This window comes from Crassostrea angulata, chromosome 4 (assembly GCF_025612915.1).
Source record: "Crassostrea angulata isolate pt1a10 chromosome 4, ASM2561291v2, whole genome shotgun sequence".
NCBI classification, from domain to species: Eukaryota; Metazoa; Mollusca; class Bivalvia; order Ostreida; family Ostreidae; genus Magallana; species Magallana angulata.
The window spans coordinates 37,733,473-37,757,903 of NC_069114.1; the positions used below are offsets into that span (position 1 = coordinate 37,733,473).

At 33.4% G+C, this 24,431-nt stretch overlaps 1 protein-coding gene across 2 annotated transcripts in view; it reads right to left on the bottom strand.

The window, feature by feature from the left end:
- Positions 1 to 24,431, bottom strand: part of LOC128182519 (G-protein coupled receptor dmsr-1-like) — a 53,154-nt gene that overhangs the window by 24,956 nt on the left and 3,767 nt on the right. The window contains exon 1 of one of the 2 annotated variants that reach the window (XM_052851196.1): positions 11,156 to 11,335. The exons of the other annotated variant lie outside the window; for it this stretch is intronic. The gene's annotated coding sequence lies outside the window, so the exon portion shown is untranslated. Of the gene's footprint in view, positions 1 to 11,155; positions 11,336 to 24,431 lie in introns of those variants that run through there. 2 annotated transcript variants of the gene reach the window in all.

A 24,431-nucleotide genomic window follows, 5' to 3' on the forward strand; every position in this document is an offset into this window, starting at 1 on the left:
AAGCAATATAAAATTCAAGTAAATTGTAGTCATTTTAAATGAAAGGCAATAAACAGTGTTTATTTAAACATGTCTCTTGTTGGGGAAAATGGCGGACGGACGGGCCGCTCCAGAAGGTTACCGGATAACTCATCCAACTGTTTTTAAGATAGGAAGTTGCTGTTTTGCAGATCAATTGTACATGTATATATTAGAGATGTGCATAATACGTGGATTTGATTTTTGATAATTTATGAAAAAATACCAGCTGTTGAACTTAGTCATTTTCTTGCAGTACATTGCATATATGGTACACCTATTGTACGGGTAACTCCTCCTACAGGTTTCAAGAGAGGAAGCTGTTGTTTTGCAGATCAGTTGAACATACTTGTTTATCAGAGATGAGCATATTATTTCTTAGATTGTGTTTTTTGATTTATGAAAAAATACAAGCTGTTGAACTTAGTTATTTTTTGCAGATTACTTCATATATGTTCTCCATTTCTATGGATAGGTATATACTTTGCAAGTCTTTATTAATTCAGGGTTGAGAAATGGATTATGGATACTGTTTACATGAAAGAAAACCCGGGTTGCTGTCACATTGACAGCTTTTCGCTTGTTTTTAATACTTGCATAATTAAGAGGAACAACATTTAAAATTAAGGAGATTAAATGAAGATGGCCAGCTATTGATACATTTATAAACTTAAAACGAAGCAGTAACTGTTATACTATATTCATCACAATTAAGAATCTGGCAATGTAAAAAATTCCCTGTACTATATCACTGTGACAGACTCTAAGGGCATGGATACCCCATCTTTATTTTTTTTTAAATCGAGGCAAACTTACATTTCGTTTCTTGCTATGTATACTTACAAAACAAGCCTAATGAACATAATTATATACTTGGTTAATATTGTAACTTGTTTGTCTTTTTAAGCTTGTTTTTTCATCCAACACTACATGCCAGTCGAAAAAAACCGCTTTATAAGGACATATCATAGATTTGGAAAGGTTTCATTTTCAATAAGATAATAAGCAAAATAGAATTTCTTTTGGAAAGAAAGTGTCGACCTGATTTTTTTTTTATTTGTCCATACCCTAATTTTTCGGAGGTACATTGTGAAATTGCATGGTCACCAATATCATCATGGACTATCAGGTAAGCAACATTTTTTTTGTCAACCAAACTTTTCCATAAATATAATACATAAGCATTTCCACGAGAAACACTTTTATTAATTTTGCCCAACTTTGAGCTTTGTTGCTACAAGTAATTTACCCAATACAAGTAACTAAATCCAAAATCTTCCAATGAGTCCAAGTTCATTTGCAATGAAATAGAACAACAGATTGCGTTAAAGGTCGTTTATTCAATGAACCCAATTTGTATTGTTTAAATTAAAAACAAGAAAATAAATATGAGAGAATTTATATGTGCCAGGTTCTGATAAGACAATAATTTATTACAAAAGATGACTGAATGCTGGACATGTTAATTGATCCAAGATGTTTAAGAATCTTGAAACCCCCCCCCCCCCCAGGTGACCCTGCTGTGCACAAATGCAAATTACCATCTGTAACATGACAAAGTATTTTGACCATGGTTGTTAATGAGTACCCCCTTACATGCACACAAACATTATTTTACAAGCTTGACTTACAAAGAGATATTAATAAAACACACACAAGTATATTAATACAAAATTTGCTGCCAAAAATGATTTTATTTACAATAAAATTAGTTTTCTATCCGAATGTATAACTACGCGTGTTAAAAGTCAAAAAAGTCATTTACAATGTAGTACTAATGTGTGTGCTGTGAAAAAAATCTGGAAATACCATTGGACCATTGACTATTGTATGAATTGGTCCTTATCATGATTCTAAGAAAGGTTCAAGCACATTAGAACATGATTTTTTTTTCTAATGATTGCATGAATGGATCGAGCACAATGGAACATGAACATCTCCTCGTGCTTCTAGGGAATGTTCAATCGCATTAAAACATGACCTTCGCGTACTTTTGGGAAATGCTCAAGAAACAATCGAACATGAACTTCTTCGTGTGCATCTACACTGTAGGAGACTTTATGTTCAAGCAGATGCGAATATGGACTCCTTTTTATGATTCTAAGGAAGGTTCAAGCAGTTAGAACATGAATTTCTACTCATGATTGTAAGAAAGATTCAAGTTCGTTATATATATCATGAACTTCTCGTGCTTCCATGAATGGTTCAAGCACATCATAACATGGGCCTTTTCTCATGATTCTAGGAAAGGTTCAAGCAGATTAGAACAATAATTTCTATTCACGATAGTAAGAAAGATTCAATCTCATTATGGCATAAACTTTTACTTGAGCTTCATGAAAGGTTCAAGCAGATTGTAACATTGAATTTTCCCCCATAATTCTTTGAAAGGCTCAAGCACATTAAAATATGAAATTCTTAGCAAAATTGTAAGAACCTAGGGTCTAAAAGATTAGAACAAGAATTTCTTCTCAAGATCCTAGGAAAGCTTCGAGCAGATTAAAACATGTATTTTATGATTGTACGATAGGTTTGAGCACACTTGAACGTGAACTTCTCGTGATTCTAGGAAAGCTTCAAGCGCATTAGAACATGAAGTTCCTTGCGTTCTTTTGGGAAATTGAAAGCTCAAGAAACAATCGAACATGAACTTCTTCTTGCTTGTGCTTCTAGGAGACCTAATGTTCAAGCACTTTCGAATATGAACTTTTCATGATTCTAAGAAAGGTTCAAGCTGTTTCGAACAGTTTCTCATGATTCTAGGAAAGGTTCAAGCAGAATAGAAAACAAATTTCTATTCATGATTGGTAGAAAGATTCAACCTCATTAAAACATGATTTTGGTGTGCTTCAATAACAGGTTCAAGCAGATTAGAACATGATTTTTTTTTTCGTTATTTTAGGAAAGTGCAACCATATACGAACCTGAACTTTTTTCATGATTCTAAGAAAGATTCGAGCTGATTAGAATATGAATTTCGAAGCATAATTCAAGGAAAGGTTCAATCAGATTAAAACAAGAATTTCTTTTCATGAATCTAGGAAAGGTTCAATCAGATTAGTACAATAATTGTATGAAATGTTCAAGGACATTAGAACATGAACTTCTCTTGATTCTAAGAAAGGTTCGAGCACAGTGGGAAATAAGGTTTTACTCAAAATTCTACAAATTTAAATGTTCAAACATTGGAGAACATTAATTTCTTTACATGTAACAAACAATGACTAATTGTTTGTCTTCATGCAACTGATACATCGTCCTGTCTTGAGAAGCCTTTTCTCGCTTTTAAAAACAAAATATACGGAACTCGCAGAACCAGCCACAAGATATGCTTTTTAAACGATGAATTTAGAATAGTAACACATTATAGGCAGGTGCAACATTAGTTCCCAGAATGTGACGGTAAAATTGATAAAAGTAGATTTTGTAGTAACAATTTAAGAAACCAATTTATTTACATCCAATTTATAAGCCTTGTTTTTCAGATAAAGCCAAACTATTATCTTAAACGTCTGTAATCGAACGACTTTTACAGTGCTAAGAAAAGGTCACACATCATTCCAAATTCAATCAATTAGTAAGAATGTCCGCAAAATATAGAGAATAGATTAATACGTCTGGCAATGGGAATAAACACTATAGCAGGGTGCTATCAAACGCGAAATAAACTTTCCAACTAATTTCAAATCTTGTCGAAAAGTAGATAAAATAGCGCTTAGAAGTCTCAAGTGCTTAAAGTCGGCGATGATTGAGTGGAAAACATGAGCAGAAATCGATGGGCTCTGTTGATTGGAATGAATGATTTATCAAAAGCAAGATCCTGCATTTTGCCTTCATGGCCAACGACTTTTTACATCATTTATGTTATAGGCACAAGAACCATAAAAAAATATTTATGAGATTCTACGCTGATATTGACAAATTTCAGAGAAATCGCATAGCTTTGCCATTTACAAGTTCTTGAAAAATTCGATGTATTAGTCTACCAATTTGTTTTCAGGGGTTAGAATCCAATGATCGAAGTAAAACATTTTGCGTAGGATTGAACGATATATCAAACACACTTCAATTTTTTAACATTTACATGTGTATCTAATTTAAAAGCAAATTGCATTTAGTTTTTCGAATTTGCTAAATAAAGCTGAAGAAATTGACATTAATTGTGGTAGATCCGTTAATATGTATCTATTTTGATAGTTCTCTAACATAAATACATTATACTGGCGAAAGTGCTCTTGCGTTAATTTTAACTGAAAATTACTTCTACATTAAACAATTATCCTTAAATTGTACTCTATATATTTGGTTCACACCCTGTCTCGGTGATGCTTGGGTTTAAATGATGGAACAGAAAGGAATGAAATTGATCTCCCCCTCCTACGCCCCTTTGTGTGTTCAAAACAAAATAATTCCGATAAGTCATGGCTCTCTAGAACAATGCAATATTCAGCGCATTCTTATGAAGTTGGTACTGTTGCATATATTGGTTAACTTAAGACATTTGAAAATAAGCATTTCGTTTTTAAACTGTCTTCGTTAGATTGAACTTTCTACTCAACCAATGATAAAATGTTTCTTGAGATAACTTATAAGTTACTGTTTTGAATGATTAAATACATAAAGTTTGAGATTAATATAATGGCCATAACCATTAAGCCATTTTAACAAAACGTAAACATTGGTTTCAAAATATCAAATCAAAATTTCTGTTAATGGTTTTGTTATATGAAGACATTTGATTTAAAATGTCTTTAAAGTTGTCATTTTTGCTTTGTCGGTTTTTTTTTTGGTTGGGGAGGTGAGGAATTTTAATTCGAATAAATTTTATATTCTGACAACAAACCATTGTTGCACATACTATGAGTTTAAAAATCGTGTCATTTCCATAAAGTGTGTGTTACATGTATGTTGTTGTACATTTTGTAGTGTTTTCTAAAAAAAAAATCAAACTGCTTCTCTTCCCGAATTCCTTCATAATGATTTACCAAAGATCTCGTAATTGACAGAATGATCTAATTAGAGAGACTATTTGGAAAAATCTACCAGATATGGAGGCGTGCAATTGATGTAACATGTAACCCAACACATACATCTAGGTTCGAAGCAAAATTGATAGAAAGTCTAGTGCAGCTTTATATGGAAGAGGTGAGAGATGTGATCATTCTATTGACTCCCGCGTGATTTTTCAGTCTGGGGATTTTATAAAATTACGATGTAATGAATCGCACAGATAGAAATTAAACTTTTATTAGCAGTAAGTGTCTCTACACGAGAAATAATTGATGTTCTATCCAACTGTCTCGATAACAACTGTTAATTAACATATCGCCTTTCTATAACAAGTGCATGTTATGAATATATGCAAAAGACATCTGAGAGTGATTTGTATGGTATGGTAGATGAGTTAATTTGCGTTTTATCTTAACTTCTCGTATGACATGCCTCGCCTTCAAGACATAAATGTTGACCATCATTTGAGTGTGGTCATGGCACTTAAGGTAGAATAATACGGAGTAAACGTTATATATATATTTTATATCTAGATTATATTGGCTACAATTCTATTTCATAATCATCGTTTTAAGATAATTCAACTTCCTTTTGAAGAGAACAGTTCTCACATGCTGAAACCTTTTAAAATACACGACGTGATTGGTATATAGGTAATCGAAAAAAAAAATTTCTCTCTTTGCCAAGATCTTGCGAGGCATATAATGCAAGAGAGCGCATTATACCCCGGGACTCGGCAACTGTCCATGTACCTCATTAAGACGGCCCCGAATCAGAAGAAGTGCAAACAGCGAGCGTTAATAAGCCCGGAATTTGTACCACTCGAAAGATGGACGCCTTGGTAAAAGAAGAGGTAAAGTGTATTAATGAATAAAGATTCTCCTGGTATTAGTTCTGAAGTAGAGTCTTCATTACAGCTTGTAGTGGTGTCCACCGATGCAAACGAGTTTTTGGAACAAAATATACTACGAATCCAATAAATACGTTTTTCAAATCAAACAAATGAACTAGAATGAGAAGGAGAACTTAGCGGAAGCTATCGAAATGAATTTAGGGTAAATTGGCTGGTCTCTCTTAAGCTCCATTGTCCATTTAATCATTATTATTTTTTTCATACAAGCAGATTGTCCTAGAAAAATACAGTTTGATTAAAATTAGCTCCTGCGTTCTTTTTTATTTGTTCGCTGGGAGAGAGATACAATGTACATGTATATACCTTTACCAAATTACACCCCTTAAATTGTTCTCTTTCTAACGTAGAATTATTTAAATAACATAAAAATGTTACAGATTTGCAAGCGTCTTAAAATCCAAATGCATGGTGGCTTGATATTTATACCGAACCATATGCCTGGTTTACGCACACATACTTCGTGATTTTCTAATGTGTAAATTTTAAAAAGCCATTAAACTATAAATTACGTTATTGCTGGTTAATTAATGCAAACTCCGATTAGAAACATCCCACCCCTCAAAATTAAGACGAATATAAAATATATTTAATAATTCTTCACGGTAAAGTGTGTTCGTCGACACATCCTCCAAACTATTTTATTCATTAAAATATAATTGTTTAATAAATCGGGGAAAACTACTGCTTTCCTTAATGAAATGCTAGGTGACCTAGTGTTCCACCACTTGTCAGATAACTATGTCGAATTGTCACTTTTTCACGTTTAAAAATTCAATACTAAAACGTTTCAACGTTCAATTTATGCCATTCAGTTGACTCATTTTTTTTTATAAGTCGACATAATAATCTTTTAGTTCGGCATCATTAATTGAAAAGTCGACATAATTATCTAACAAGTCGACATATATTATTGATAAGACAACATATATAGATAATCACGTTAAGTCGTTAAATCTTTATGTCGGCTTGTCAGATATTATGATAACAAATAAATGGCAGTTAGTGGCACTAACACGATTTGACACACAAATTTTAAGTTTCTGGTCAATATGATTTTTTTTCTTCTAAGAAGTCAACATAAAGATTTTGCAAGTTGACATAAATATCTGAAAAGTCGACATAATAACCTGTGGTGGCAGATCTAAGCTACCATAACATACAGAGGATTTTTCCTTCAAAATAGTACCTTTGTTTTACAGTGTCCATGACAGACATAAGATGCTCAGTCAGTCTTGGAAGCTTTAGCCTAACTTGTACTGTAAACAGTTTGAATGTTGGATGATTGGCTTTTATTCTTAATAATTATTAGTTTTCTTGCTTATCTATGGTGGCATAGATCTGCCACCACTTGTCAGATAATTCAATATGGTTATTTTCTGACAAGTCAACATAAAGATCTGACAAGTTGACATAAATATCTGACAAGTCGACATAATCATCTGACAAGTCGACATAACTATCTGACAAGTGGTGGCAGATCTATGCCACCATACAAACTAACTATTATAGAATACGCAAACATTTTTGTACATTTTAAATTCGTTTTTAAAAACTGTTACGAGGGTTGTTCGGAAATTATTGAGACATTTACTATTATTTCCTTGGGAAAAAAGATAAACCCTTGATATTTCACCAAAACGTACACCAGGATATAGTTTACCAATGTAAAAAAATTATTGTCCATAGCATGATTAGATCATTCCTGGTAAACTGACCAAATCGCCATCGCCCAGTTACCCGGCGCAACCGCAAACTTACTGCAACGTCATTTTAACGCTTCTTATTGATCCTATGCTTTAAACTGAAATTAGAATAAATTCTTCATTTCTCATCTTTTTTTTACATTTCAAGATGTCAAAATTTCGTAAATTTCCCTTCATTCTTGATTTTTGTGAAAAAAATCGGGTCATTTCTAACCGAAAGTCAAATTACTGTGAAATGTCTCCTACACTGATTCTGTGTACATTTTAGAACTATTGACATCAGTTAGTGTGTAAAAAGTACTTGATATTTAGTCACTTTGTCTGAATTCTAGCTAAACAATTAGTAAAATAGACTATAAACTGAAGTTCTCTATCCCTTGCCATCGTATATTTTTTGTTAAAGCAATTGGGTGGCATTAAAAGGTCATTTTCCGAAATTTCCATCAATTTGATGCATATTCGCTGCGCCGCCTTGACGTCAAATTTCTATATGCCGTCGTTTTCAAATTCCTATTGCTTGGTAAATATATCTGTACCATATCCGTATTACAACTCAAACACCAATGAAACTTAATCAAAAGTCAGTACACACAATAAATAGCAAAATGAACATATATAATCTGATTTCTTTTAGTATAAGCTGTAAATTTGCTGACACTTAGATAGACGATGTTTTAGTTTTCTTACTCTCCGAGTTTATGCTTGCGCCGGGTACCCCGACCAGCGATTTGTTAACTACCGTTGTAAACAAAATATCAAACATTTTTTATATATTACTTTTTTTAATTATTTGTTAAGGTTTTTTCAATGTTCATGCCAATTTTCACCCTAATTCGTCGCTTAGAAAGGAAAATATTCGTGTTGTCTCAATAATTTCCGAACAACCCTCGTATATGAATATGCTTCTCCAATGTTTTGTTTTAAAGTAAAATTATTCTTGTGATCCATTCTGGAAGGTCTATGATCTATTCTATGAAGGAGCGTGATGGAAAAAAAAGTTTTTCGTCCTCATCATTATTTAAAAAAAGATATTGAAAAAAGTTTTATAAGACGATGAACATTATGCTATATACAGAGTGTTTAAAGCTGGCTACAGAGATTTTGTTATACGTATAACATTCTGCCAACATGAACATTATGAACAGATGTTAGATCTATATTAAAACCAACAGGATTTACATTCTGCATTGTTTATGGTTAAATCTTACATTGTGTTACTTATGAACACATGTCATTATTTGCTAACTGCACAGACCCAACATGAAATCGAACAGGATTTAAGATTTATTTTCTAAAAATCACCCAAAATCTTTAAAAAACTAAAAAAAACTATTTGTCGATAAGATTAGAAGTAACTGTTGCATGAAGACAGGACTTAAAGACAACTAATCAAAATATTTATCATTCGTATATGAACTTACTTACATTGACACAATAACAGACAGTTATCCCTCTATGTAATGTTTTGCAATTTCTACGAAGAAAAATCTCGATGTTATATTATTGATTTTTTTTGTACACCCTTTACCGTAGCAATAGACTAGCGAAGTCATTTTTTACGCAGTGAACACCGCTTTAATATGCAACGCTATGAGAAGTAAGTAATCTATATTTTTAATTCATGTATGTACCGAAAATATGCCATATTGTTGTTAAAATCTATATTCGAAAACAAAAAATATAACTTTTATCTTTCCTTACTATATTTATTTTTCGAGCAGAATTCCCCAAGAGATTTGATAAAATGTTGTTCTCTGTGAGACGAGTAAATTGCCGTAAGCTGGTGCTAGAGGTGGCTCGACACAACAACGTTTTATTTGTTGGCTCTATGTGTATATCCTTTTAAAGATGATTATACAACAAAGAGACCAATATAAGCTTCTTGTCATTTTTTTCATGATTTCGCTGATACAAATTTGGTCATAATTATTGCATGAGATGATTATCTCATAATACATGTATATGTCAAAGACGGTCAGGTAAACTTTTATTTTCAATAGATAAAAATTATAATGAAATTAATTGGAAGTCGTTTCTTCATTGATCGTTTAACTGTAGTACTCAGATTTTATGTCTGGTTCACCCCTCCTAACTCAGCAAAAATGACTGGTGTATATATGAGACAATTCTTTTTGCGACAGTACTTCAGAAACCCGTCACACACACTTAAGTCTACTGAAATGGTTTCATATACAGAATGTGCTTAACAAATTCTGTGGAATCATAAGAACTCGTGGCGGCCCAATTTTTGCGGTATTCGTGGGTAGCCTTCCCCCATGATCGAATTTACATCCTCGACGAAAACAAAATATATGAGTAAGTTTTCTTACTTAAACTGAAAACTGACGCATCTACGAAACTCCATCCCCACGAATATGCAAAAATCCCACAAGCCATGAAAATTGCCCCCCCCCCCAATATAAATGATTCCACAGTATTTTTACATGTGCTATGACAAAAGAAATCGAGGCTATGTTTCTTATCTTCTATGTTTCTTATCGTGATTCAACATTGAACAATACATAAATCTGACAGTCCAGTTCTAGGAGAATTGGTCGTCAACAAAATTGATCAATCATGTTCTCCGAAATATGAATTTGCTAGCTATAATAACATTTTATTAGAAAAAGAAAAACCAGTGCGTTTTAGCATTAAAATTTGAATATTTTCTTCTGTCTGGGTTATTTTTCTTTCTTCGAGTTAAAAGGCTTGAGAATGGTAGAGAGCATTCAACAACTTTAATCTAATTATAACAACTCTTTAGTAAGCACATTTACTAGTTTTGACACAACAATCTAAACCTAGTATCTTAAACTAAAAGTCGACTTACAGAAAACAAGCTTAGGCCAAAATCATAATTTTAAACCAATGATGTCAAATCAACGTGAACCTTTCAAAAAAAATTTAATTACATGTATTTGAAATGCGTCATCTAAGACTACATTTTGCTTTTAAACCTATGTACAACCTTGAAAAAATGGCATATACTCCATACAGATAAATGTGTTTGTCAAAAGAATAGAACACAATACAAATTGTTTGTTTTCTACATATGATATATTCTTATGAAACATGCATCAAGTTTAACCTGTTTTTATACATTCCCACACCTTTGTTAATGATGCAGTTAATTTTTCTACTGACACTTAACCAACAGCTGTTTTGCTTTAGGGACTTGCATCGGAATATGATTGCGTGCATAAAACAGCCCTGAACTTACAGCCATCTTTAAAAAAAGATGCAAAAACGACACAAGAAGGAATGTGACTTATAGCAGTAAATCCCGATACGCATATAAAAGAAGAAAGACTCCCAAGACTTATACTACATGTAGCTAGCAATACCGAACACTTATGAATAGGAGTCTTATAAGCTAGCTAGCAATACCGCACCAAACACTTTAAATGACTTCAAAGACATGATAAATACATTTGAATGAAAATTTTCAAATAATCAAAACTGCAGAAATTTGAAATGGGTAATGTTAGATGAAGATATATAAATCACCCACCTTTTTCAAATCAGTGCATTTCCAGCATGAACATCAATAATGCCTGCATTAGTTATCGTCGTCTGTGCACATCGCAGAGAGAAATTTATGATGCTATTTGATCAGCAATTATTAATCATTCATTAATGAAACTATCACATCAGTCAATAGCTGTATATGGCAGCTTCGACACTCACTAGGCGGCACAAAGTGTAAACGGTCCAATGTTAGGTAAATCCCCGAGGGATTCCGAAATAACTTTACTCCCGGAGAAGAAGCTTCGGCCATAGTAAGGAGATTACTGAAAATCCTAAACGATCGTATGAATTATTCATATCTCTTTGCAATAGATTTGGAGGGAAATGAACGAAATTACTGACTAGATAAAAAGGGTATTTGAATATAACATCGAAACGCCAAGACTGTTCCGAAATGATTCAAAGTAAAGGAAGAGAACTATTAAGAATATCTTAAATTCTCACTTACCTAGGATGCGCTCCTAACAAGCGTTAACAATAATTGTAGTAATATAGTTATATTTTAAAAAAAATTTAAGGTTTAGAACTATTTTACCAAGAGCTTGAACTTTGGGTAGTAGTGTCAAACAACGTGACGTAGGCCTGTCTATTTCATCGTTGGCCACTCAACTATGGCTCTTTGAAATCAACAAGATTAGTCTGGCTTTCGAGCTAAGACTACGCAATCGGTGCATATTTCGCTTAAAACCAGCGTCATTTTGAATTGTTTTGACGCAAGAAATAGATGGTTTCCGAAAGTCCAAGCTCATGTTAAAGTAAGTCTATTAAGTAATCTCTCTCTCTCTCTCTCTCTCTCTCTCTCCTCTCTCTCTCTCTCTCTCTCACCTCCATTCTCAGACACCAATGTAACAGCATTTCGTAAAACGTGTAAATTTCTTCCTATCAGTGGACACATTTTGCACATCAGACGTAACACCAATATCGCTATTGGTATATATCATATATATAAGGGGATAATCAAATCATACTACTGTCATCCGTTACGACGTCCTGAAACGAACTGACATACAAAAGGATGTCTGCAGGAATCCCTGCACATTTCTAAAGTAATCCAACATCACATATTCGCTGTGTGGTCAACACATTACCCATCTGATCTATCTTAAATTTTCGGACAAAATTTCTTTTGCCATAAAATACTTTTAAATAAAGAAAAAATCCAAATATTTTATCTTTAAATTTTGAATATTTTCTATATCTTTATACATGCATGCAGCTCTTCGTCTAAAGGAAATTGATTTACATGTAGTATAAAAATGACCACGGCCATCGAGTCCTCATTAAACTCAAATTAACTGGACACTTTTGAGTTTTGTTTAAATGTTGCTTCCAATAGATTTGGTTCTTAGCTGACATCATGTATCAGAAGAGAGTATACTAAAACTTTGTGTTCGATCATTAGATCACTGTTTGTCCTATTATCTAAGCCGCCATCCCTCCCACTCTTTTCTCCTGAACTATAAAAACGCCAACATTAAATGAATTCGACACTTATTCCGTTCTAATCCGGTCCGTTTTTCTCCGATCCCGATAAAGGCTTGCCAAGTTTACAAATAAATCAGACGAGGGATGCAATTTGTTCAGAGTGAGTATCATTGTGTGACCGCGTTTTTATCGCGATGGTTTGCAGGGAGGCGACTCGTGATTTATTGCGGTGCATTTTCTTTTATCTCCATTCTATGGCTGCCTAGGCTTTGTGGATGTATAATAAATGTTTTAATAAAACAACGGTGAAGACGAAGGGATCCTGTGTGTTTCCTTGGAATGCTATCAAACCATCGCAGACTTCTTTTATATCAGATTTATGCCATAAAATCAATAGGAAAATGATCTTAGATGACTTTGAATTCCTTTGAAACTTCCTGTTGCGATGTATTCATACCGGCTAAACTAATGTTGTTCAAGAATTATTTACATGCTGGCAAATGTTGCAGTTTATATTAATTATCTGCCTACCATCTTATGACTAGGAAAAATGCTTGCGTTTCAGTTTACCTGCATATCATTTTTTCGAGAAAAAAACAACATGTTAAATATAAGTGAATTAGACAAAAATGTTAAAAAAATAAAAGATGCCCTCGGGCTTTAACGGTCACCTGAAAATAGCTTGCAAAGGATCTTTAGAAATGTATCTGAATGATTAGATTGCTGCAATTTTCATTATTAGTTTAAACTTGATTTTGTTTAAATTTGTGATTCATGAATGTTAGCATTGCAGAACAAAAATATTTATGACCGCAACATGTACCTTCAAAGCCCGTGCGAATCACCAAATAAAGCATTTTAGTGTTCATATTTACAATTTCTCTGAATTATTCAATCAATAATGTGAAAAACATGTAATAAATAAAATCAATGTACACGTAAAATTATTGTTTGCCCGTCAGCACATCAGAGAGAGGGAACAGCCAATTGTCCAATATATATACGAACTTTACCATGGTTACTACAACTACTAAAATAAGGTCAGCCCGCGGTAGTCCCTGAAGTTTATGCATGTTACATGTAGCTCAAGTTTTGATCCAGAAATAATCCTCTCAGAGTCAACATCAAAAGTTTTCAAATAAGACATCAATGAACGATGTAAATATATTTTTTTAGGCTTTATTGGATTTGATCACGCCCAGACCAAAATTATCAACCTATAATACTCAAAGAGTGATTCCTTATTACTAATATTTATATACTTTTCAGCAATTGTACGATAGAATATTTGAATGTAAATATGCAAACCCCACTTGCGCCCCAAATATACTTTTTTTTTATTTATTGCACTGTATAGTACATGTGCAAAATCGATACGTAGTATTATCAGAGGCAAAGACACAGAAAAATGTAAATATATAATGATAATAAATATTTGTATAAATGTTGATGTTTTATTTGTTAAACAAGGTAGTGAATCAAAGACATACGCAGATAGATTGTTCTGCTGGATCGCATAGATTTCAGTTTTGCCAGTGTCTGTATGAATCACAATAATTTTATTGACTGTCTTTAGAAATAAAAAAAAATACAAGTGGTTTTTATTTGTTTATAATGCATAGCATATTATGTAGCACATCAGATTTCTATCAGCGCATCAGGTGTCTAAAGAAATTCGTCCTGTTCGGTTTTCATCTTTCTTTTTATTGTAGAAGAGATCCTTCATTTGAATAATGCTTCCTCTTTACCTAATTATGTTCTGTGCAACTGAAAATGACCTAGTGCTTGAATTTTCAATGTTTGCTGGAATGCACAAAAACCAAAATGATTGAGGCTAATTTTACATATCCAAACCAAATGTCAAACCGTCAAAGAAAAATGATTTGGTCAGCAACCAAAACATGACTAAAAAGTATTAAGGTTATCCATACTACCTGGAACTTGTAATAATACAGGGAATTTGCAATTAAACGATGATCATTTATTATGAATAAAAAAAATTGTATTGAATAAAAACAGCAGAGTTTTTCGCGATAACATAAATTACATAAGTTAAAAAAGTAAAAAATAAAAGTTTTGGGAGTCGGGAAGTAAAGTTGTTTTCTTTTAACTTGGACCTGTTACTACATCTACACAATAATCAGTTTGCTCTAGACATATTCATTGATAACGCCTTCAATTTATAAATAAATTCTATTATGGTAGCCTTGTTTTTCATATTAAGACTTTCTTGTTTCGCATTAAATTTTTAAACAATTAAAAGGGCTATATTAACATTTATTATACTTTCATGTTAAATACTGAAATCTTAATGGTTAAGACACAGTTGACAATCTGTTCTATTACCCTCAGCGTTAGCAACACACACAGCAACGGGTAACACAACAAATTGTTACATGCGCGTAAATTATGCGCGTACGGTTCGGCGTAGAATTCACGTCATTTCTATATAAAAGCAGTAAAACATTCTCTGATGTTAAGACATTCAGTAAAATGAAATAAATAGTGCCTGTTTGGTAGGATAACAGTTGAAACCCTCGAAAACCATTGTCAACCTAAATATCCAACTGATAGGAGTTGGATATTTTTAATATCCAACCGTCAATCAGTTGGATATTCAAATATCCAACTGGGCATTAAACAAAGAAAACTGAAAAAATGTTGAAACGTGTATTTCAAACATAAATCCAAATTTATAAAACAGAATTTTGTCATCCATAAATGTATATCCGATAAGCCACGAATAAATTTTTTGCAGAAATGGTTTCCTCGGGTTGTCAATTTCAACTGTTACCCTCCCAAACAGGCACTATTTATATAATATAATACACAGTATTTATTATTTTTCGGTGTGAATTGCCTATTTCTTTTACTAGTAAGATGCATGACTTTTATGCAAGTATATCTATTAATATCATATACACCAGAGGTCTGTTCCGCAGGGTGAGCACTCGTTAACATCGGGGGGACAGGAATTCTGGCGAGCACTCGCATATCGCTAAATAGGACTCTGAAATAAACAGCACATCCCACCCAACAAATATTTTGAGAATCCGAAATTTGGTAAACAACAAGTTAATAGTGTTATAGCATCTGTGTTTACGCAATTATCACAAATTTGAGGTTATAAACTTTTTATAGCTCCTGTCGCCAAAAACCAGATATTATTTTAACCCACCCGTAAGGGATAAATTTCTTGAAATATAGATGTGAAAGAATTTTAAAGGGTGCTAAAAAATTTTAAAAAAACTTTATTAACTTGTCACATTATTCAGATTACTTCTACAAATTGAATTCCATCTGCAGTGCTCACTTTCGATAAACGTTTTCACGGGGTTGAGATGCATCCGGATGATTCAATTCATAAATCGATGCCGTGGATTACTCAACAATGGTTTATAGCCCTTGTGATTAATTTGTTTTTAATTGGAAACAAATGCGCTGCTGCAGTTTCTTGAACTTTATATGTAATGCTAAATGATTGGGATTGGGAATATCAAAGTGCTCTGTCTTGTTGGGAAAATACCACACAATTTTTTTTCTCTCAATTAAAAAGAGTTAAGGTTATTCAAAATAAACTGATCTCTCTTACCACGCCAATGGAACGTGTTCGTGCAAAAATATGGTGGCAGCGCTTTACGAATGAGATAATCTGATCAGGTGGTGGAGGAAATCCGATTTACGAAAACGTATAACATCTTTGACAGTATGCTCTTAATGGAGTATATCTCTAAAACAAAACCACTGTGACAAAACCCCCCCGAAAATATTGCTACTTTAAGGCTTCTGGAGAAGAGTTTATAGGATCTTAACAATGCAGTGTCTTGGGTATCCGACGATGCTTCCTACTGAAAGTTCAAGATTTGGTAAATGATTTTCATTGCCTATATTTTTGCAAGATCCATTATTACGTCAAATTTCATTTGATCAAAGCCTTTTCCCCGTATTTTCTGGCTTCAGCAAATAACTTTATGTAGAGAAGTCAAATATTTTCTTCCTATATCAATGCAAGTGGTATCTTGTGAAAAGCAACCCTAAACCTACATGTATTATTGTATTAATTAATAAATAAACACTAGTAATACATTTCAAATTTCATTAACATCTACATGTAGGCTACATGTACTTTGATTTACCAGATCTTGACTTAAAGATATATTGTATTGGCACATTTTGTTAACTTATGTGTACCCTATATTTTATTCTTTCTAAGTGTGTTATTCCAAACCGCCTGAATGCTTTAAAGGAGAAAATATGGCACGATTAAGACACAGTGGTACAAACCAGATACTGAAATGGAACTTAATTGCGATATAAAATCAAGGACACCGTTCCAGGAACCTGCCTAACCTGCTCTGTTCGTGCTGAAATTACATTACCAGTCTTAATTGATGATTGCTTTTAGCTAAATGGTGATGGAATGGATTAAGAGCGTGTTGTAAATGCATAAATTGCACGATAATCAACCATCGCTCTGTATACAATTCAAGAAGTCAGTTTTCTGTAACTTGTTGAAATTTTTAGCATTCATAGGTTATACACTGTAAGTAAGATAATTATTATGTAAAAATCATTATTAATATTATTAAAAAAATGGATTTGCATACCGGCTATGGTTCCTATTTTTAAAATGTATAACAACTATGTCAGGTTTATTCATAACATACATAAAAATAATGTGTTAAAATAATAAATTATGTGACAATCTATGTGCCTTTTAGAACACATGGCAAGATTTAACAAATGATTCATTGCAAAATCTTTAGTCTTTTTAGCTCACCTGAGCTGAACGCTCAAGTGAGCTTTTCTGATCACCCATTGTCCGTCGTCCGTCCGTCCGTCTGTCCGTCTGTAAACTTTTTACATTTTGATCTTCTTCTCTAAAACCACTTGGCCAAATTTAACCAAATTTGGCAGAAATCATCCTTATAAGAAGGTGAATATGAATTGCAAAAATAAAAGGCCAGATTGTATTCAAAACGGAGAAAACCTCGAAACTGTAAAAAAGGGGGGTGCATTTTAAAGAATCTTCTTCTCAAGAACTACTGATTTAATCTTAACGTAATTTAGCATAAATCATCCTTAGGGAAGGTAAAATTTAAATTGCAAAAATTATAGGCGAATTCTGTTCCAAATTTGAGATAATTGCGAAAATACTAATAAAGAAGGGCTCGTTATTCTATATATCGTAGACAGGCAATTCATTGCGATAGACTGGTCTTATGACAGGCATCGCCAGTCTACTGCATCTCGAAAACGAGGTTCGTTGTTTGAAGCTGGCAGTTTGTTGTGCAACAGTTCACGTGCGAATATAATCTATGAAACATGGAAATAACATTGGTGTCGATTATTGTGAAGTAAATTGAGGTTAAATATTTCAACGCGTTGTCATTTTCACTTGTGAGGGTGGTTTTAGCTTATTTTGATTTTTTCGTTTCATTTTGCTCTTTAACTTGGGAAACAATCGCCTTGTATTTGGAACATAGACTTCGGTATATAGGTAGTTGATTGTTAACCTGCGAAAATGATAAAATCTGATGCATTAACAACGTACTAAAGTGCATTTCCCTCTGTTTTTATTGTTTATTAATTTCTAATTGTGTCAACAAGGATCAAACAAGGGATCGAGCGACTTTGGTTGAAATAATCGATTTTTGATCGGTAACTTCGCCGGAATTTCCTCCGAAAGAGAATTTGAAGTAGCCATGTATTCCGAGTTCATAATCGTGTAAAATAAATCCAAAGACAATGAAAAGATGTTTATGCATTTGAAAAGACGTTTTCACAGCCTCAGTTAAACCCTGTTGTGATTAATCACCCGCGACTGTCTTATCTTTAGAGGTTATAAATACGGGTGATGCAAACACATATACCGTGCATTTAAAATTATAATCGATAATCATTACATTTCTTGTTGATACTACAATTAGAAGGTAACTTGTAATAATTTAATAACTCTGCCAAATTAATGCAAAACCGTTTGTTTACAGTTATCTTCAAAACTAAAAACTGTTGTAATTGGGTCATATGGTAAGACTAATTTCCCCAAAATACATAGTGCATAAACTGATTATGTGTCACCTGGCTAACTCAATTACAAAACATTTTATCAATATAATGTATGAATGCATTAAAAAATGAAAATAAACAAATTGGATAAGTTTTTAAAAGTTGTCTATCATTCTACGACTGACGCTGAAATGTTTGTTGATCATTGGAATTGTCTTGCTAAACATTATATATTTGTGTACAGAAAAATCAAAAGGATGATGTGCTATAACTACTTTCTGGGGGCAATCGGTTTTTAGAACGCAGTTCGCAGTTCGCAATTGAATAGTGAACTGCGTTCTATAGAACGCACTTCGCAATTCAAAATTTAGTGCGATTGAATAGTGAACTGCGTTCTATCTAGAACGCAGTTCGCAATTCAAAATTTAGAATTCATATTTGGGGCCCGCTTGCCTTATATGCAATTGAATAGTGAACTGCGTTCTATAGAACGCAGTTCGCAATTCAAATTTTAGAATTCATATTTGGGGCCCGCTTGCCTTATATGCAATTGAATAGTGAACTGCGTTCCATAGAACGCAGTTCGCAATTCAAAATTTAGAATTCATATTTGGGGCCCGCTTGCATTATATGCAATTGAATAGTGAACTGCGATCTATAGAACGCAGTTCGCATTTCAAAATTTAGTGCGATTGAATAGTGAACTGCGTTCTATCTAGAACGCAGTTCGCAATTCAAAATTTAGAATTCATATGTGGCGCCCGCTTGCCTTATATGCAATTGAATAGTGAACTGCGTTCTATAGAACGCAGTTCGCAATTCAAAATTTAGAATTCATATTTGGGGCCCGCTTGCCTTATATGCAATTGAATAGTGAACTGCGTTCTATAGAACGCAGTTCGCAATTCAAAATTTAGAATTCATATTTGGGGCCCGCTTGCCTTATATCCAATTGAATAGTGAACTGCGTTCTATAGAACGCAGTTCGCAATTCAAAATTTAGTGCGATTGAATAGTGAACTGCGTTCTATCTAGAACGCAGCTCGCAATTCAAAATTTAGAATTAATATTTGGGGCCGGATTGCCTTATATGCAATTGAATAGTGAACTGCGTTCTATCTAGAATGCAGTTCGCGATTCAAAATTTAGAATTTATATTTGGGGCCCGATTGCCTTATATGCAATTGAATAGTGAACTGCGTTCAAGAACGCAGTTCGCAATTCATTTTTGGGGCCCGAAATTTTCAGGGGCATCTACTAGTGGTATTTCACTACCACTGTGAAATTTGGTGATGCAGTAATCTATAGTTTTTTAGATCTGTATGGTGTCCGGATAGGGCCATTTGCATTAGCGCGACATCGCGTTCAGATAAACGAGACATTGCGCTAACACATGTACACAACACACCGTCGCGCTAACGCAATTTTGCACAACACGCCATCGCGCTAACACAACTTTGCACAACACGCCGTCGCGCTAACACAACTTTGCTTAACACGCCGTCGCGCTAACGCAACTTTGCAAGTATCACAGTCTAGTAGGAAGTCGTGTCCGGAAATATTAACTGCGCATGCTGAAATATGCATGCAAGCAAGCATGGATAAAAAATAAATAAAATGTACTTTGAAATATATATATTATTTTCATTTATTATCAGTGCATATGAATAAAAATATAGTTACTAGTGTGTCACTAGATAAGGATATGAATTTCGTGGATCTTTGCACAACACGCCGTCGCGCTAACACAACTTTGCTTAACACGCCGTCGCGCTAACGCAACTTTGCAAGTTTCACAGTCTAGTAAAAAGTCGTGTCCGGAAATATTAGACTGCGCATGCTGAAATATGCATGCAAGCAAGCATGGATAAAAAATAAATAAAATGTACTTTGAAATATATATATTATTTTCATTTATTATCAGTGCATATGAATAAAAATATAGTTACTAGTGTGTCACTAGATAAGGATATGAATTTCGTGGATCATTGTTTAGTTGATCCACGAAATTAAATATTCATTGAAGTGCAATTTTAATTAACATTTTGTATTGATAGGTTCATTGGCCACTAATTTACGTATACTTGATATTGTGATTTTCACTTTATCCACGAAAATTGATGCCCTTGAATATTAATGAAACCACAGTATTCAATTGCATATAAGCCCGATTCTCAGAAAATATAGATAACTGCATCACCATATTTTCACAGTGGTAGTGAAATACCACTAGTAGATGCCCCTGAAAAATTCAGGTCCCAAATATGAATTCTAAATTTTGAATTGCGAATTGCTTTCTAGATAGAACGCAGTTCACTATTCAATTGCATATAAGCCCGATTCTTAAACATAGGTAATAACAGATTACAAAGCTCACCGAGACGAGGGATCGCCTTTTTGAGGAATCACCTTTATGAGACCACCTTTATCATATTATTTGAAAATCATAGTTAATGATCTTGGATATACATGGATACTGTTTTGACAAAATATCGTATAACAATACCATATAATAAAAATTGTATAATAATCATATGTTCATTTCATAGGGTATTATATGATACAATGTTTATCAATACGATAATATAAAATACTATATTACATCCTATGATACCAGTACAATATTTATCATATATTACAATAAAATACTGTAATAAATAATGATGAAATATGATATTGTAACATATGATATGACATTGTATCTTGTTATACATTATTGTATTTGATCACATAATACAATATCATAATATATTATGATATTGATATGATATGATACATTATGATAATATATGATACAATATCATATCACATAATGCATCACAATATTATACTGTATAATATTATAGCATGATATTGCATTGTATGATATTGTATCATATTTGATACAGTGTAGGATATTGTATCATATATTACAATAAAATTAGCTACAACATTGTATAATATCAACTGATACAATATCATGTGATATAGTACTATATTATATCATACAATATCATAGTATACTTTATTGTATTATATGATACAATATCACATTATACAATATCATATAATACATTTTCATAGATTGATATAATAATATATTATATAAACCAATCTCATTTTATACAATATCGTATCATATGATATGATATGATATATATTATACAATATCATATCATATGATACTATATTATGTTGCAATATCATATGAAATAGCATGTAATAAAATAAAATATATGTGATATTATACAATATCATATTATACAATATTGTATTATAATAAACAATACTATACATAACAATATCACAATACAATATCATATCATAATGTACAAAAAAATTGATACAATATCATATCGTATCATATAACTTTTTACAATATAATATATGATATAATATTGTATCATATAAAACAATAGTGTATCAGATCATACAATACTATATCATAGGAATCATATTATATCATTTAACAACGAACACATCTATCAAGCAGGTTTTAGATAGGATAATTTTTTTTAGCATCCTTGATAATGGAGATCTGCATCTGAAGCTACCTCTGCAGTTCATTAATATTATAGTTAAATCAACTATGCAAGCTATTATCTATAAAATATGTGACCTGTTCCAAAAAAACAAATCTCATCCAGCATCCGAAACATACGCCTCAGATTCAGCATTCAAGCCTGCCAGGTGCATCAGTATCATAAGACGTATCATCCATGCAAGTTTTATGAAGTTAGGACCAGTAATAACTAAGATATAATCATCTGAGGGCACCTGCTCCAAAAACTTTAACAAACTCTTAAAACCTTAACCTCCTTCAGCATCCGAAACCTATGGCTCAGATTCAGCATTCATGCCTGTCAGGTGCATCAGTATTATAAGACGCACCATCCATATAAGTTTGGTGAAGTTAAGACCAGTGATAACTAAGTTATAATCATCAAAGGGCACCTGCTCCAAAAACTTTAACCAGCTCTAAAAACCTTAACCTCATCCAGCATCCGAAACCTATGGCTCAGATTCGGCATTCCTTCCTGTCAGAGGCATCAGTATCATACGACACACCATCTTTGCAAGTTTGGTGAAGTTAGGACCAGTAGTAACTAAGATATAATCATCAAAGGGCACCTACTCCAAAAACTTTAACCAGCTCTAAAAACCTTAACCTCATCCAGCATCTGAATCCTATGGCTCAGATTCAGCATTCAAGCCTGCCAGGTATATCAGTATCATAAGACGCACCATCTATGCAAATTTAGTGAAGTTAGGACCAGTAATAACTAAGATATAATCATCAAAGGGCACCTGCTCCAAAAACTTTAACCAGCTCTAAAAACCTTAACCTCATCCAGCATCTGAAACCTAAGGCTCAGATTCAGCATTAAAGCATGGCTGATGCATCAGTATCATAAGATGCACCATCCATGCAAGTTTGGTAAAGTTAGGACCAGTAGTATCCTATAAATTGCTATCAGAGGGCACCTGCACCAAAAACTTTAACTTGCTCCAAAAACCTTAACCTCCTCCAGCATCTGAAACTCATGGCCCTGATTCAGCATTCAGGTCTTTCAAGTCCATGAGTAGGTCAAGATGCATCATCCATGCAAGTTTGGTGAAGATAGGACAAGTAATAACTTAGATACAGGACCTGCAACAAAAACTTTAACCAGGTTCGGACGCCGACGCCGACGCCGACGCCGAGGGTATAGCATAAGCTCCCCCCGACTTCGTTTCGGTGAGCTAAAAACTACCCAAATATGAATTCTAAATTTGAGTTGCGAACTGCGTTCTAGATAGAACGCAGTTCACTATTCAACAATTTGAATTGTGAACTGCGTTCTAGATAGAGAGCAGTTCACTATTCAATTGCATATAAGGCAAGCGGGCCCCAAGTATGAATTCTAAATTTTGAATTGCGAACTGCGTTCTAGATAGAACGCAGTTCACTATTCAATTGCATATAAGGCAAGCGGGCCCCAAGTATGAATTCTAAATTTTGAATTGCGAACTGCGTTCTAGATAGAACGCAGTTCACTATTCAATTGCATATAAGGCAAGCGGGCCCCAAATATGAATTCTAAATTTTGAATAGCGAACTGCGTTCTAGATAGAACGCAGTTCACTATTCAATTGCATATAAGGCAAGCGGGCCCCAAGTATGAATTCTTAATTTTGAATTGCGAACTGCGTTCTAGATAGAACGCAGTTCACTATTCAATCGCACTAAATTTTGAATTGCGAACTGCGTTCTATAGAACGCAGTTCACTATTCAATTGCATATAAGGCAAGCGGGCCCCAAATATGAATTCTAAATTTTGAATTGCGAACTGCGTTCTAGATAGACCGCAGTTCACTATTCAATCGCACTAAATTTTGAATTGCGAACTGCGTTCTATAGAACGCAGATCACTATTCAATTGCATATAAGGCAAGCGGGCCCCAAATATGAATTCTTAATTTTGAATTGCGAACTGCGTTCTATAGAACGCAGTTCACTATTCAATTGCATATAAGGCAAGCGGGCCCCAAATATGAATTCTAAATGTTAAATTGCGAACTGCGTTCTAGATAGAACGCAGTTCACTATTCAATCGCACTAAATTTTGAATTGCGAACTGCGTTCTATAGAACGCAGTTCACTATTCAATTGCATATAAGGCAAGCGGGCCCCAAATATGAATTCTAAATTTTGAATTGCGAACTACGTTCTATAGAACGCAGTTCACTATTCAATTGCGAACTGCGAACTGCGAACTGCGTTCTAAAAACCGATTGCCCTTTCTGGGGTCCTTTCTCATTTGATAAATTATTTGAAATCTGCAACAATTTTGGTATTTTTCAA